At 39.2% G+C, this 15,565-nt stretch overlaps 1 protein-coding gene across 6 annotated transcripts in view; it reads left to right on the forward strand.

Annotated features, from left to right (window-relative positions):
- The window catches only part of b3gat1a (beta-1,3-glucuronyltransferase 1 (glucuronosyltransferase P) a), a 68,108-nt gene that overhangs the window by 20,646 nt on the left and 31,897 nt on the right, over nt 1-15,565 (forward strand). For 5 of the 6 annotated variants that reach the window (XM_035524950.1, XM_035524947.1, XM_035524948.1 and 2 more), the window contains one exon: nt 9,399-9,617. The exons of the other annotated variant lie outside the window; for it this stretch is intronic. The gene's annotated coding sequence lies outside the window, so the exon portion shown is untranslated. The remainder of the gene's footprint in view (nt 1-9,398; nt 9,618-15,565) is intronic. 6 annotated transcript variants of the gene reach the window in all.

A 15,565-nucleotide genomic window follows, 5' to 3' on the forward strand; every position in this document is an offset into this window, starting at 1 on the left:
TGAAGCATAGTAGAAGAATGAAAACATTGTGGAGTTTTCTTTAAAGCAGACTAGCAATCAAATGTTTAGACATGCCTTGGTTTTTGCTAACTCAGCTTACAGTTAAATATTTACACAGTGCCTTGATCCATCAGCATGAATGATTTTCTTCTGGATTTTGGCAGATGCTGTTTCCTTAGTAACACTGCTTTTGCAGAATTTACTGCATGTCCCCGATCTGTCCACAATTATTACTTATGTCTGCAACAACACCATTCTGATTGGGATACATGTTTTTCAAAAAATATAGATGCTTGTTTGTTCACTGTCTGACTATACAATAAATGTTGTGTATGGAATATTGAGTGTGTGTGTGTGCGTGGGGGGGGGGGCATATTGTGCACTACTCATGTAACACTGTTCAGAGGGAACTAAACAGAAGCCTGGAAGATGTTGGTGCTGGCAGTCAAGAAATGAAAGTGCCTTGTCCTTCTATAGCAATGTGGTATTTCATTGATACACTTTTCCACACTCTGGCCTAAAAAAGACCACTCTCATCTCACTTGTGGCTTTTGACAGTTCATTGAGCAGGGTTTGGGTTGAATAGGGTTTCTTCTGCAAGTTAATAGTACAGGTGCATTAAGAGATGTCTTTTTGTTGAAGTGAAGGAAAGACTGATGGGTTCTTAAATGGTTCTTGACAAAGTTGTAGAATTCTGCATGTAGCCAAAAACAAATCTTTTGCCTCTTTTTTTTTTAGTCTGAAAAGTCAAATTAAAAAATAAATTTTGTCTCAAAAATGAATCCTGGAAGCTATGATATGTTCTGCACTATGGAGCAATGGTGAAGCACCTCAAATATATAGCTATAATATCAAGTTGAAGTCCTTTTGGAATTTATTTATAAAGACTATAGAGGTCATTGGGTTGGTATTCTCTGAAATCATTATTTCCAGTGTTGATTATGAAGATTCTACAGAAGTTAAATTAAACTTTATTTCTATGCTGGAGTCCATGATCACACATAGGTCAGCAGCATTGATGAAATTAAGCTGATTTGACAGAATTTGCTAATGGCTATATGTTAACATTACCCTTTTCAAATTACTGAAGCACTAATAACAGTAATAATTAGAATATTCTAACCCAAATTAACGTAAAATAATTCCCATTTTGTAAATGTATTTTGTGTTGTATCAGCTCATCATCATTGCCTTGGATATCTGTTCATATTTAGTAAGTACATTAAAAATATGTTTAAAGTTAAGTTATTCCTTGCTGGAAGTCAGTACAATAACAAAATGTTGTTTCTCACAAATATAGCCCTAATGTCAGTATAGTAACCAGCCTCTCATCTACAAGCCACATTTAAGATTATTAATCGATTATTCTCTAATATTCTCAGTCTGATTTTCAATGCTTTGCATTTTTTTTTTGCCTCAGTGAGAAATTAGCTATGTGTTTTTGAATTTTGGCCAAGGTTTTCTGGGTTCAGCCACTGGATAATACACATATCACTGCTGCCTGAGACCCCATGAAATACCACCCATTTCCGGCATATTATTGAAGCTGTAATGAAATAGTTAGCATGGGCCTCCTACTGTCCCCCAGTGACTGTAATTATAGAGGCATGCAGATGGTGCCAAGTGATTTTCAGTTCTAGCAGAAGGTGCACTACCTCTTTAGCCATCCAGTCATGGGGCTCAGAGAGCTACATGTAGCGTAATTTCCTCTCTCATTCATTTCGATTGCTGGAGCATGTTAATGGGAGTGCTCATTGTTTGAATGACTGCACCTGTGGTTAGGCTTTCTTTTTCGCCCAGTCAGCCACATTCCATTATATACACAGATTGTAAAGTTATGCATGATTAGAGGTCACACTGTAAAGATTTGTATTTCATGTCATGTTATCTGCCATACTGAAAAGGTCAGTTTCATACGAGGCAAATGATATCAGTTGTGTGTATTAATAGGTGGGTGGTATGGACTATAGTCTAGACCTTCTTTATGAACTACAGTGCTTTTTTGCTGTTAGGCTGGTATGAATAAGTAATAAAGAACGCCCTTATAACAGAGAGCATTTCATATTGATTTTACATTCTATCTTAGCTAATCCACATTGTACTGAAGAGGTTGATATTGCTTCCCTGTTTTCTTTATCAAGAAGGCAAGAAGAAGCTATGGTGTCTTCACAAAGCTGTTGTTCCATTTTTAGGGACTCTGTTGTAAGTATGAAGGAGAGTAAAGTGACTGTAGGTGTGAGATGTGTGTAGGTGAGAACTCAGTTTATTAAATTTTTCTGCTCACGTAGTAACAAGAATGTGCTGTTAAAAGCTATGTGGAAGAGTAAGATAGTCACTGGATCAGTTCCATCTTGAATATCTTGATTAACAGATTTATTAATATTAGGAATCAATGAATAATTAATTTATTTTTTCTTGAATGTATTTTTTATTTCTCTGTTTAAGAAGTCTGCATTATTTAGTTTGTTCCACTAAGTATTAAAATAAGAAAAAAATACCTGCCAACAAACCAAACAATTGATTTGAAAGGGTGAATGTTATTTGGGCAACGAGAGAGAGAGAGAGAGAGAGAGAGAGAGAGAGAGAGAGAGAGAGAGAGAGAGAGAGAGAGAGAGAGAGAGAGAGAATGAATGAATGAATGAATACACAGAACAATGGTGAGCCACTTTACAGGGGTGAAAATGAACTGGAGTACCTCTCGTGCTAGGATTAATTGAATCCTTGTGGCAGTTAAAGTGACTGGGAGGTTGACTGACAGCATCTAGAGATGAATAAGGCATGCCTTTTTAAAGGGCTCTGCACTGTGTAACACCATTGTGAAGAGTTTGACAAAGCATCTCAGCAGAGATTTACTGAGAAAACATTGTAAGTTCACTTGATGGGCTTTGGAAACTGTTTTAAAGGGTGCTGAGACAACAGCTATTACTCCTAAGTATTACTCCTGGAGAAAGATGCAAATTTGTACATTACAGAGTATAATGCTTTTTGGGAGGATGGAATGGAAATGTGTAACGCAATCAAATCCTTTAGGAGTCCAAGTGTGAGACTGCTAACACACATCTTTAGTCTGTGTTTTCCCAGTAGCACTTTCTGCACGCATCGGCATATCTGTTTTCAATGGTCAGAGGTGGGTGTGTGTGTGTGTGTTTGGGAAATGATCAGATATAGCTCTGGAGAATATTATGACTGAGCTGATGGGGGCTGTGTGAAACCTGTCCTCTACCAGTGGGGAGCATAACATGATGCAGCTGGGGAGGGGCTGAGGTTTCTGCTAATACCCAGGTCCGGCTGCTATCTGTGTGACTGCAGCTGCTGGCTTTAGCAGAGACCTTTCTCTAATGGAAAAACCTTTCGCAAAGAACTTACCATGAAGGAGCAGTCGGAACAATTTGGCTTTGGTCTTTGAGCCAACACAGAGACTGCACAGGCCTCAAACGGATCTTGGGACATCAGTGCAAAGCAATATGTGCAAGAAATGAGTGATTGTCCAATGGTAGGTAAATATAATCTAAGTAAGCACAGGGGCTTAGTCTGGCAGGTAAACCTCTGTTTGGAGGAAATCCCAGAATGGACTGTTAACTCAGTGGCCAGTAGCTGTCACAGGTTGCCGGTGCTGTAGATGTGGCTCAGACGTGGCAGTGGGAGTTCTTCAGCGCAGTGCACTCAATCATGCGTCCTCCCTGTTTCAATTTCCCCATCACAGAAGGTGACAACCCCTCTACCTGTGTGCAATCACAAGGTATCTTGGAAACCAGACTGCACTGCATGTCTGGCAGGCCTCCTGGGTTAGGGTCATCACTGTTCCCCCACTTCATCTTATTGTTTCATAGCTCCGTAAACACAAGCAAGCACGTTCGTGAGTGGTTCACTTTCGGCACAGTCACTTAGCTACGATGCTCATTTCTGCTTCTGATGCCCCCCAGCACACACAGACACACACACACACACACACACACACACACCACTCTCTGGTTGTAGAGGGATAAGTTAACTTGTTGTCATGACAACCACAGGTTGTGTAAATTTGTGTGTGTGTGTTTGTGTGTGTCTGTGCATGTGTGTGTGTGTGTGTTTTTTTTTTCCTTCTCTTGGTTAAGCAAGGAATGTTTTCTTCATTCCACAGCAATGAAGGCGGAGAAAAACAGTAAAATAATGGCACCCAAGCCCTTGAGAGGAGCCAGTATAATTAATTCCTCATTTGTATGGCAATATGCAGTACAGTGTGACTGAGTTCTTTTGTTGACACCCACTGATCCTGCTACAAGTACACATGAATGGGCTTGTTTGTTTGCTATTTACGTAGATATTCAACTTTTCAATGAATGGTTTTATTCTTATTCAACAAAATAAAAAAAAAGCTGATGAACTTTAAAGAGGCTGAATATTCAGCAGGTTAGGAATCCAGTGTATTTGTTGCAATTTGATCAGGAGTAGACTATATTATAAATGGCCTTCTTAACCACTGTATGTGCAATAGGTGTTCTCCAGTTGTAGATGGGAAGGTGCTGTCCAGAGTTATCCTTATAAAGAAAAATGGTGGGCTATACCATTAACTAAATGCCCAGAGATAAGAGCATATCTCTTTTGTATTGCTGCTTGTGATACCAGGGGCATTCTCTATGAAATACATGTGGGTTTGTTTATGTAGGTTCCAGTAGTGTTTCATGCAGGTGAAAAGTGAGTGAACAATGTGTTAATCAAACAATAAGCTGGTTTTGTGAAGTGTGGAAATGGGTGCAAGCCACAGCGTGGATGTTGGGCTTATTGTTATTTGCTTGAGGTTCTTGCTGATAATTACTACTCAAATTACATTTGTTTCATTTCACATGGACGTGTGGTGTTCCCATAATTTGGATGTGAATTGAAGTCAGTAGGCCTATATTTAACACATTTGGCAGACCTTCTTATCCAGAGCGACTTGCAATTTTCAATCCTGTTACAGAGATAGGTGAGTGTAGTGTTAGGAGTCTTGCCCAAGGATTATTACTGATATAGCATAGAGCACTCGCCCATATGAGGATTGAAATCCAGTCCCCCACAAGAGGGGCAGCAATGTTACGCACTACAACATTACATATTACTACAGCATTCATACAACACCTTCTTTTACTGACACAAGACTGATTTGGTCTATTTTGTATACTACCCAAACTTTAACATTTCTTAAATCTATTAACATTTTATATTTCCATCCCACACCTTTTTTATATGGTTGGATGAAAACCCAGCTGTCAACCCTATCTGTCTCCCCACCCCCTTTCTCTCTCCCTCTCTCTCTCTCTCTCTCTCTCTCTCTCTCTCTCACTCTCTCTCGCACTCTCACTCTCTCTCTCTCTCTCTCTGAGAGATTCTTTCGGTCTGTCTGTCTCTCTCCCTTTCTCTCTGTCTCTCCATCCATCAGCCAGGGCTCTCTGTGGCTCAACCCTTCTCCATATCCCTATCTCCTGTGGCCAGCGCAAGAGCTGAACTTTGTAGGGATATATGCTGAACTTGGCCACCAGTGAATTATTGATAGCTGCCACTTAAGAGAAAATAAAGACGCATTTACTCCATTTAAGTTGTGCCTGAATTAATCATAATGGTGGCACAAGATGCATGGCAAATTCTTTCACTGCAAACCCACCATTTTTTTTTTTCGTTAAATGACATCTCTCCAGCGAGCCTGGATTCAGCTGTTATCTGCAGCATCACTTTACTGCTCATCAAAGATTCAGCAGACAGGCTTTTGTTGTCCTGTACCACTGCATTTTCCACCCGCTGCATAAAGGCACACACCGTGCCATTTTGACATCAGCATTCCAATTGTGCCCGTCGACACTTACGCCTCAAACATGCTCAGTGGCAGAATTAATTGACGCTGATCATTGGGTTCCATAATGGGACTTGATGAAAGGAGCTGGAACATATCAATATTAGCTGCTGCATGACAAAACAACAGAAATACAAAAAAAGACTCCATACTCATTATATTTGATCATTGTTTTTCGATCAGAGCAAAATATGTATGCATTTATCCACAGCATGTATGCATGGCTTAAAAGCAAATAAATAAATACAGCATAAACAGTTGAGGAACCTTGATTTTTGAGTTATGCAGAATTTGACCTTTTTTCCCCCCAATATTTTCATCTAGTTATGCTGTTTGCGTGTTTTCACGCCTCAAGTTTCTGAACTATAAATCCGAAGAAGGTTTAAGGTGAGTAACTGCAATGAGCTATAGTAAAAGATGTAAGACTTTACAGACCTCAGAAACAGACCTTCAACCACTAATCCAAATTTTTCTCTAAAGGGAAAAATGGAACAAAAAATGAAAAGCGAAAAACGTGAAAGGGGAAGAAGTAGAACGAAACATAAAAGCCATGTTTCCTTTTGTAATTTTGGGCAATATACAATGCAAGGCCAGTGAAAGAGAATGAGAGACAGAAAGACATAGAGAAAGAGATAGATAGAAAAACAGACAGAAAGAGAGAGCGCGAGAGAGAGACTTTTGTAAAACAGAGTCAAAAAATGCTACATACACAATGTGAGGTACTGAATGAAGCCCTGATTTAGTTAGGTGATTGAAGGCATTTTGTGCCACATTTTGTGCCCACACTTGTTTAACCCTGCGTAAGCCTCACCCTGTTGAGGTAAGTCTACTAGGGTTTCGCTTGTTTGAAGAGAACCTGAGGTAATCTCATAGTACATTTAAAACCCCCACAAACTAGCAGGATTCTTAATTGTTAAACGTAAATTAAAATAAATGAATAAATGTGGTACTATTTTAGGTACAAGAAAATATTATCACAAGGTCACTGTAAACCAGTGTACCCCGTGCAATGTTTGTACTGCACTACTTCTGCCCCAGAGACAGAGATGAGTCAGAAAGGCAGCCACGCAGAGGGATTATTTTTATGTGCAGTGCTCTCTCTCTCTTGCGCTCTCTCTCTCTCCCTCATTCTCTCACATACACTACAGATCCCCCTTCAGCCATGTCCATGTAGAGGTGAAATCCGTTACCATGGCGACAGACCTAGTCCCGTATATCGTGGTATGAGATGAGCATAGTGGTGTGTGTCCACCATTCAGTGAGTTTGACATGAACGTTGGCTTTTAATGTTCTATGTACAAGTATGGAATGATTAGTAATTAGAATTTACCTGTAGATATTATGATAGGACAGGCAATGACCTTTAGTGTCTACACATTTTATATATAACTATGTTAAGCCAGAGAATGAATCATTTAGCCGTTGGTAACGCCTAATTTTATCAAGCCACCAAGGCCATCCAAGGAAGAACACTGATTAAAAATCCACACCATTTTCTAATAAAAACGTAGTGACCACTAGGGTCCAAAGTAAAATTATATCTGTATAACCAAAATGGTTGTAATGCATATCCAAAATGAAAAATGAGTATTTCTTTTTTCCTTGTATTTGGAATCATTACTGAAGTGCATGGACTTTAATTCTTGGTCAAAGGCATTTTAGTACAGGCCAAATCCAGTTTATCCAGTTAATCCAGTACAAAAAGACATTTAGGAAAATAATTAGCTATACTTGGTGCAGGGGTTAAAATTGTTTTCATGTGTAAGAAAATACTTTCAATTTTTTTAATAAATTACAAAAATGTTATAAAGCAATGTACCTTATTTACAAATGACATTCTGCATTACCACTGCATTTACCCATTATACCACTACCATCAGTACAGTTGTGCTTTTGTGTATATGTGTGACCACCTGATGAATCAAAGATGATCAAGAACTTTGGTCAAAATAATAAGATAATCTGCAAAGCAAGCCATGTAATATGATGCAAGACATATAGCAATATAATGACAATATAGTGTTTTTGTCAGTATTGAGCAGCCCTACCAAACTCACACACATACACCTCATCTGGTTCTGTTTTTATGATGCCATTATAAGGAGACTCTCACTGACTGTGGGCTCGAGTTGGGATCACTATGAGTATACTCGGACAGATATAGACCGATAAGGTGTTGATTCATCCCTGGTGCCTGTTGGCTGGCACATTCGATCAATACTAATCCACTGATCTCCCATAGGTCACATTCAGCCACCTATTTCTCTCAGTCAGCACATAAGAGTGCAGAGAATGACCCTCCAGAGGGACCTCTTTAACACTCTTCATGAATATGGCCACATCAATAACCATGAGTTTATGAAGCAGCCGCATATAGGGGCTGCTCTTGGCTGGTTAGGTGCTATGGTTGTAAAAATGGTACACTGGCCTTTACCTTAGAAGATTACCTGTTACAGAGATATGTCCAGTAGCATGAAAGCCATGCAAATTCTTGAAATTTGTTTTTGATGAGTTGTGTTTGTTGCTATTGTTTCCCATATCTTGAAATAGATTTTATGGACCAGCTTTTGAGTGCAGCTTCCGATTTCAGTGGATTTGGATTGCTCTGGTAAACTGTATGACTTTTGTAGTCACGGCTGCAACCTATTAGAGACTTGAAAATCATGTTTCCTATTTTACTGTATCCATAAATCATGTCCTCTGCTGCAGCATATGTTTTACTGATGCTGTCTGGACAGTGCAGCCAGATACTCTTTACAGAAGCACAAGACCTATTCAGCTTCATCAACAGCACATGGATGGAGCTGAATCAGCCCCAAATAAAGACTGCTTGCAATGTTTTAGGCTGCTTCCTTTTGAAGTGGACTTCTTGCAGTTCTACTTACTGGGGGCAGGCCTCAGAGGTGGATTTGTTTCTGTCAGGGCTGCTTCAGAGTGGGAGAACTTTCCTTCCATGTTCTGCAACATTCTTTGAACACCCACCAACTGAGTCTGGTGATCAGAAGTAATGTAATATATTTTTAAATACAGGCGAGTAAAATGTATGAATTTGGGTGAACACATTAATTGCTCATAGTATTAGTAACTTGTACTATTAGTATATGTTTGGTGATCTGGAATTGATACATGTGATTTAATTAGAATAATCTTCTTCTCTTATCCTAGTGAAACCCAAGGTACCCAAGACAGTATTTCTTTTTTCGTGGCAAATCAACTTGGCATCACCTGTTTTTATGCTTAAGATATGACATTGCAGTCAGCATAACATTTCCTTACTGGTGTATCAAAACAATAATTTTGTTTCTACAGACTTGTTATGATAATGTTACATGTGTTGATATAACTAAGAGCATCATGACACTTTGTCCGTGTGTACAGTATCTACACGTTGACCAAGTAAGAACGCATCCAACCATGCTTGCTGGTTGTCTTGCTAGATCCTGCCATGTGTATGGCAGTGGATAGCTTTCCCCTTTTCCCTCCCATTGACCCTTCAAGGGGCCTGGCCTTCTGTCTCAATGTGAGCCTTTGTCTGCAGATGAGAATGGCCCTTTCTCCCTCTAACAGATGAGCCCTCTTGTGTTCACAGCCGCCTGCTCTGAGGACGTGACTGGACACGTGGTGCGGAGACCAGCAGCTGGCCCTCTGAGCCCTGTGCCGGCTCGGCTCCTGTGAGGAGCGTACCCGCAACCCTCCACACTGCTGTCACCCCTTCACCCTCCACCCCATTTAGGGATGTGTGAGGATTAAGCTTCAGGATTAGTGAAACGTGGGCATCAGTTACAGGAGGAGAGACATACCATTGCTTGTGAGTACCCCTCTGTCACTATATCTCTCTGCCTTACCCTTGCAATAAAAGCTCTGTTGATTCGGATCGGTAGGCTGAAGCAGGGGATATTCTGACTGAGTTATGACTAATGAGGTTTTGAAATGGAAATTAATGTTTAATATTGATGGGGGGGGGGGGGGGGGGGGATGGGATAAGAAATTGCCAAGCACTGTGTTGTATTCAAATATGTCTAAACTAAACTCTTGGGAAGTACTTGTAAATAGAGAGCAGTCTAATGTAACATGCGGGATTATCAGAGGTACTTGCAGCATGACATAAGTTTTGACTACATGTTGCTAAGGACAAGACTCAGGGCCAATGTGACAAGCATGTTTATGTTTGTTTGACTGGTGGTGTACCATCAGATAACCATAATTTAATTTGACTGTAGAATAATATGTAGTTCACAAGAGCAAAGTGCGTAAGTTTGTGTTTTGGTTAAAATGTGGTCACTCTGTCACTGTTCAGCCTCTCTGAAGTTTTTAATTTCACTGAGGTCAAGATGAAGGGATTAGGATCTTGACAGGCACGGAGAGCATTAACACATTTACACATTTGAACCATCTGTGCAACATGGCCTTGATTACTGCAGCATGCTTTAGACTTGGAGTGGTGGTTGCTTATGTGTATGTAATAGCGTGGCTGGGTCACTTGAATACAAGAGGCTGGTAGAAGATGTTCCAGATGTTGTTGTGGACAAACGTTCAAAACTGGAAATAGAATTCAAGTGCTGTATCCTTCGGTGACTCAAGCAAACTGCAGCTGTTAAGGGCTCCTAAAGTGAAACAAAAACACTCTGATGGCTCTTTTGACTTAAGTTGGCTAATGGAGATGAAGACAGCAGCGAATGGTTTGGTTGAAGTCTTATTCAAAAAGTGATAATCAACTACAATAAACAGGCTGTGTATTTGGTTTGTATGTTTTTGATGTACTTCTTTTGGAACATGAGCAATGCAGTCTTGATTTGCTCGGGGATGTTGTTGCTTCTGCCCGATGTAGTGAGAAAGACAGTGAGGGTCTAATACATTTTGAGTATTTGTTTGTTACTTGCTTATGATGTTTCAAGTAAATTACTACTGAAAGCTATTCGGTTAGCAAATATATGTCATGATATAATACTGATGAATTGAGAGAAGGGGAGAAAGAGCACCTGTTGCTCCTGCTTTGGTAAACAGGAAGTATTGATAAAGCTATAAAACTAATTTCCTAAGAGGATAGATGTCTAATCATGCATTTTCCTGATCTAACCACCGATCCCTATAGATCCTGTGTCTGGCAGAGCTCCGCTGAATGCTTACTCAATCTGTGAGCACTGCTGAGACAGGAGTAACTAAATGAGACTGGTTTCAGTACAAGCACATATGCATGTGCACGTGCGCGCACGCGCGCACACACACACACACACACACACACACAAATACAAAGATGCACACAAACTGGGTTTGAAAAGGTAAAATGAGACTTCAGATCATCATATATTTTCTTCATCAAAAATCTTTAAATGAATATAGGGCTATAACAGCTAGTATAATTGAACAATGAAGAGTAATATGAGTACTATGGTTACTGCTTTTTATTGAGCAATTTTAAATTAATTTAGATTTGATAGACTTGCCTAATAATAAAAACACCTAAACCGGTCACTAAAAAGTCATTTAAATCAGGGTGCATGCAACAAATTGGATGGTACCCTGTACCCCAGGGAAATAGTTTTTATTGACTAGGAATTCAAGATCAATAATGAAAGCCTCTCACTTCAGTTTTGAGTGGTGTGGTGTGTATGTTCCTTATCAATGTCACTGTATATCTATAATCATTCATGTTTCATGCATTTACACATTATATTTCCTATTATTTATCAGTGTCCTGAAAAATATAGCTTGCTCTGTCTTTGTAACATCAGGCTACTAGAAAATGTGCTTGCATGGAAAGAGAAAGTTGTACCTAGAAAACAGCAGAAATGCCATGACTTTGAACTGTCATTGTCCTGTAGAGATAGGAAGTCATCTGTCCATACTGCCCATGCAAGACTGATCACTTCCCAGAGGTCACTATTCACTACCAAAGAGCCTTTCTCTTTGGCGCTACCCAGTATCAGGTCACTGATTGGTCGATGCACTCTTGCCTTTCATGCAGCCTTCCACAGAGCAGCATGCAAATGCTCCTTCCCTCATCTGCAGTAAATAAGATCTAGACCTTGAACTGTTTTTTTGGGGGGTTTTTTTGTTTTATTTTTTTTACATTTTCTTCACTTTTTTATGGAGCTTGTAATTGGAACATGAATAATAAAAAGAGAATTTCTTCCAGGAGCATGGGTGTTTTTTTCCATCTTGGAAACATCATGTCCATGAACTTCCTCAGTATTTTCAAGCAGACCTATGCATGGTTTATGCTGGACCCTCTGACATGCTTAATTTGTATTTCTTAGAGAAAACGCTCCTTCCTGTCAATCATCTTGTTCCAAGCAGGGTGCAGAGAAGCAATCCGAACTTGTTTTAGAGCAGAAGACGTTTGTATCTCATACATGAAGAAATACATGGCTTGATAGTCACATTCTGCACAAGCTGGTGTGTTGATGCCATCTCCCCCATTTGGAATGGCATTTCAGTTATTAACCTTTTGGCTGATGCAAGTTTCAGATGGTGACAGGGAGCAGATCTGCTGTTAGGTACTGCAGTAATTATATGTATGTAAATTAGACATGGCACTTTAACAGATATTTTTCAATACCAAAATCTTGCATTTGAATACTGCTCAATACCGAGACGATATGTTTTTCATTAAAGCTACCATGGATTTGTGATTCAGTGGTTTGGGTGAAATTTAGATTGTTGGGGATTTTTTTGTGTAAGATGTATTGTAGAATCTATAGTTTACAGATATCATGAATGGATATGACACATATTTATATTATGAAATATAAACAAAATTATTTAAAAAAAATAGCCTCTGTTACACGGCAGTGGCATTGCACATGACTTTTGTTTATGTTTTTATCTTTTGTTGCACGTGGTGTTTATTTTGCTTTCTAGCCACGGCTCCCTCAGGTGGTGTGTAGTGTGCCCCATTCACCACAACACCTAGGGGATGTTGTGCCTTTTATTAACCTCTTTGTTTCCATGACTATTTGTCATTATGTTGACTTTCTTTTGCTCCATTTAGTGCAATTTTATATTTGTTTTTGTTTTCATTCGTTTCATTCAACTCTTCAGTTGGAGACTGGCATTTGCTTCCTTTCTTTTCCTGCACGTTCTACGACCGTGACAACTTTATAAACTTTAAAGACTAAAGTCTATTTTTACTTCCATTGTTGGTCATGTATCTGTGGCAGTCAACAGTGCTAAGATGCTATTTTGTTTCATTTGAATGCTTTCATTAGAAAGCAAATAACCTGTTCACCCACATTGGGTTATCGAGCGCGTGAAAAGTTGTATTTCATGCGAGCGCGTGAATAGTTGTATTTCAAAATAATAGTTTTAATTGTTAAAAACTCTACAGCTGTGTATAAATTGTGTTCAAAATGTTCTACTGTGACCTACTCAGACTACCCTGGTTGTTATCCCATGACCTGCGGTGAGCTGCCTCAAAAGACTGCTGTGCTATTTTCTGGCTGGATTTGTGACAGTATCCCAATATCTAGTACAGTATGTTTTGCTGATATCGACTTGATATCAATCAGATACATACATGAATACGTGTGTGTGTGTGTGTGTGTGTGTGTGTGTGTGTGTGAGTTGCCTATTACATTGTCTATTTTTCCTCATAATCCTCTCTCATCTTTCATCTGTCAGGGATTCTATTAGAATTATAAAGCCTTTTTTATTCTCACATATTGTCTACCGTGAAATGTAGCCTAATAAATTTGTACTGACCTCTGTAAAGCTATAGAAACAATTCATTTCTGTTTTCTGCTGTGTTCATACCTCACTTTTATGCAATTGAATATCCTTTTTGTCAATGAATAGCATGCAATTATGAAACATTGTTGAATCTGTATGTTTGAAGACAGTCCATCCACACAGATCAATTCCAGTTTCAGCCTCTGAGATCTCTATTGATAGGCTCTGCATTGTCTATTCATTAAAGGACAGAAAGAATGCTTTCATTTTTTGAACAGGGAACAGGGTGTAACCTCTTTGACCATGACCTTTTGGATATCGACAGAAAATGATGTTACCTCGCATCTCTTTGCATGTTTTAGTGTAGAATGCTTTTAGATTTCTCTGGTGCAACTCAAAATTCTTTGACTTACAGTTGTCTAGCTATGAAATAATGAAAGCAGGGACGGTTTCCTAGTATGTGGCAAGGTTCTAACTCTTACTGTAGTTTTTAAATGCAAAAACAAAATCTTGTGTGTGTGTGTGTGTGTGTGTGTGTGTGTGTGTGTGCGCATGTATGTGTGTGTTCATAAGAACTGAAGGCATTTAGCTGTAACATGGCTTTCCTAGCATGCACGATTCTCATGTTTAACAAATCCACTCTTAATCTTTTTCCCCTTGCTCCGCACTTTGGCTTTTCCCATTAAAGTGGTCCTGTCATTATGCGCATGTCCACTGCTGTATTAAAAAAATACTCTGTGCCATTTACATACCTGCCACACTCACACAACTACTGCTGCGGTGGTTGTTATAACAGTGCTGCTCAGTAGTAAAAGAAGTTGTGCACAGTGGCTCAGACATGGCCACACATGACACTTCTCTGGGTCTGTTAGAAATATTTTTGCTCATGGTTGAAATTAAACCTGGGCATTGGAGTATGTATGTAGCCATAGTGTGGTCTAATGAGATGATGTTGCCTATTATATTTATGGCAATGCACCAAAAGAATGATTGTCTATATGAGTGGTTCTGAGGCAGAGTCCACTAAAATATTTACACTGCATATTGTTGTTTTTCCTCCCCAATACACAGAATTGTAGGGCTCGATAATAACCAGATGAGTTGAACCAGGTTTATTAGAACAGAGCAAACACTAAAATGTGCAGTATGTGTAATCCCCAAGACTGGGATTAAGAATCACTGGCCTAGGCAATCAGAAGAGAAAAGATTCTAAAAAAAATGTTCCACATGCTTCCTGTTTAAAGACATATGTCAGTGAGGAGCCTCCATGAGGATGAGAAGGAAGAGCGCCTACAATTGCAAAGAATAGACTCTCGGATTTCCACAGCCCTCTGTGGGGATATGTGATATGGATGTACAAATGTTCAGCAGTTGTAACCCCTAAGGCAATACAGCAGTGGTCACAATCCCCCCTAAAGCTGTTTAGTTGCTCTAGATTCCAGGAAAAAAGACATTGTTGTGCTAGCATGGTGAAAACATTACTGAAAACTGTATTCAAGTTATGTTTCTCAGCTGAAGTAAAAGAAAGAGCTCCTTCAGGAAAGTACTTGTGTGAAGTAAGTGTAAATGGAAAAATCTCAAGTAAACATACTTATGCTTTACAAAATCACTTGTCAGCAAGTTTATGTACTGACAAATCTTGTGTGACTGTACACAACCTAAATTCTGACTAATCAGAATCTGGGAGAGTGCAAACAGCAGTAGTGATTTTATGTCTGCAGCTGTGCAGGCTGTCAGTCTGCTTATAATTGCACTGTGCAGAGCTGTTAATATTTACTGCATGTAGCCAGTAAAATATGTTAAGAAAAATGTTTTTTCAAATACCACCCTCGTTATTTTTTTAAAAGTGATGCACAAGTATTGGAAAGCTGAAAAAATGTGTGACCAAAAAAAACATGCATCAGGAAAAAAGTTGTGAAAATGAAAACTAATGGGAAAAAATGGATATGCATAAGATATGGCTGCAAAATTATTTCCTAGTGTTTGGACATCCCAATTATCACTGTAAATGGAAGCTACCTAGATAATGCTATCTTTCAAAGCTCAGCATCAGAGCAAGAAGGGGATGTGTGTGGGAAGCCCCAGAGA

The sequence above is a fragment of the Electrophorus electricus genome, chromosome 4, assembly GCF_013358815.1.
Source record: "Electrophorus electricus isolate fEleEle1 chromosome 4, fEleEle1.pri, whole genome shotgun sequence".
NCBI classification, from domain to species: domain Eukaryota; kingdom Metazoa; phylum Chordata; class Actinopteri; order Gymnotiformes; family Gymnotidae; genus Electrophorus; species Electrophorus electricus.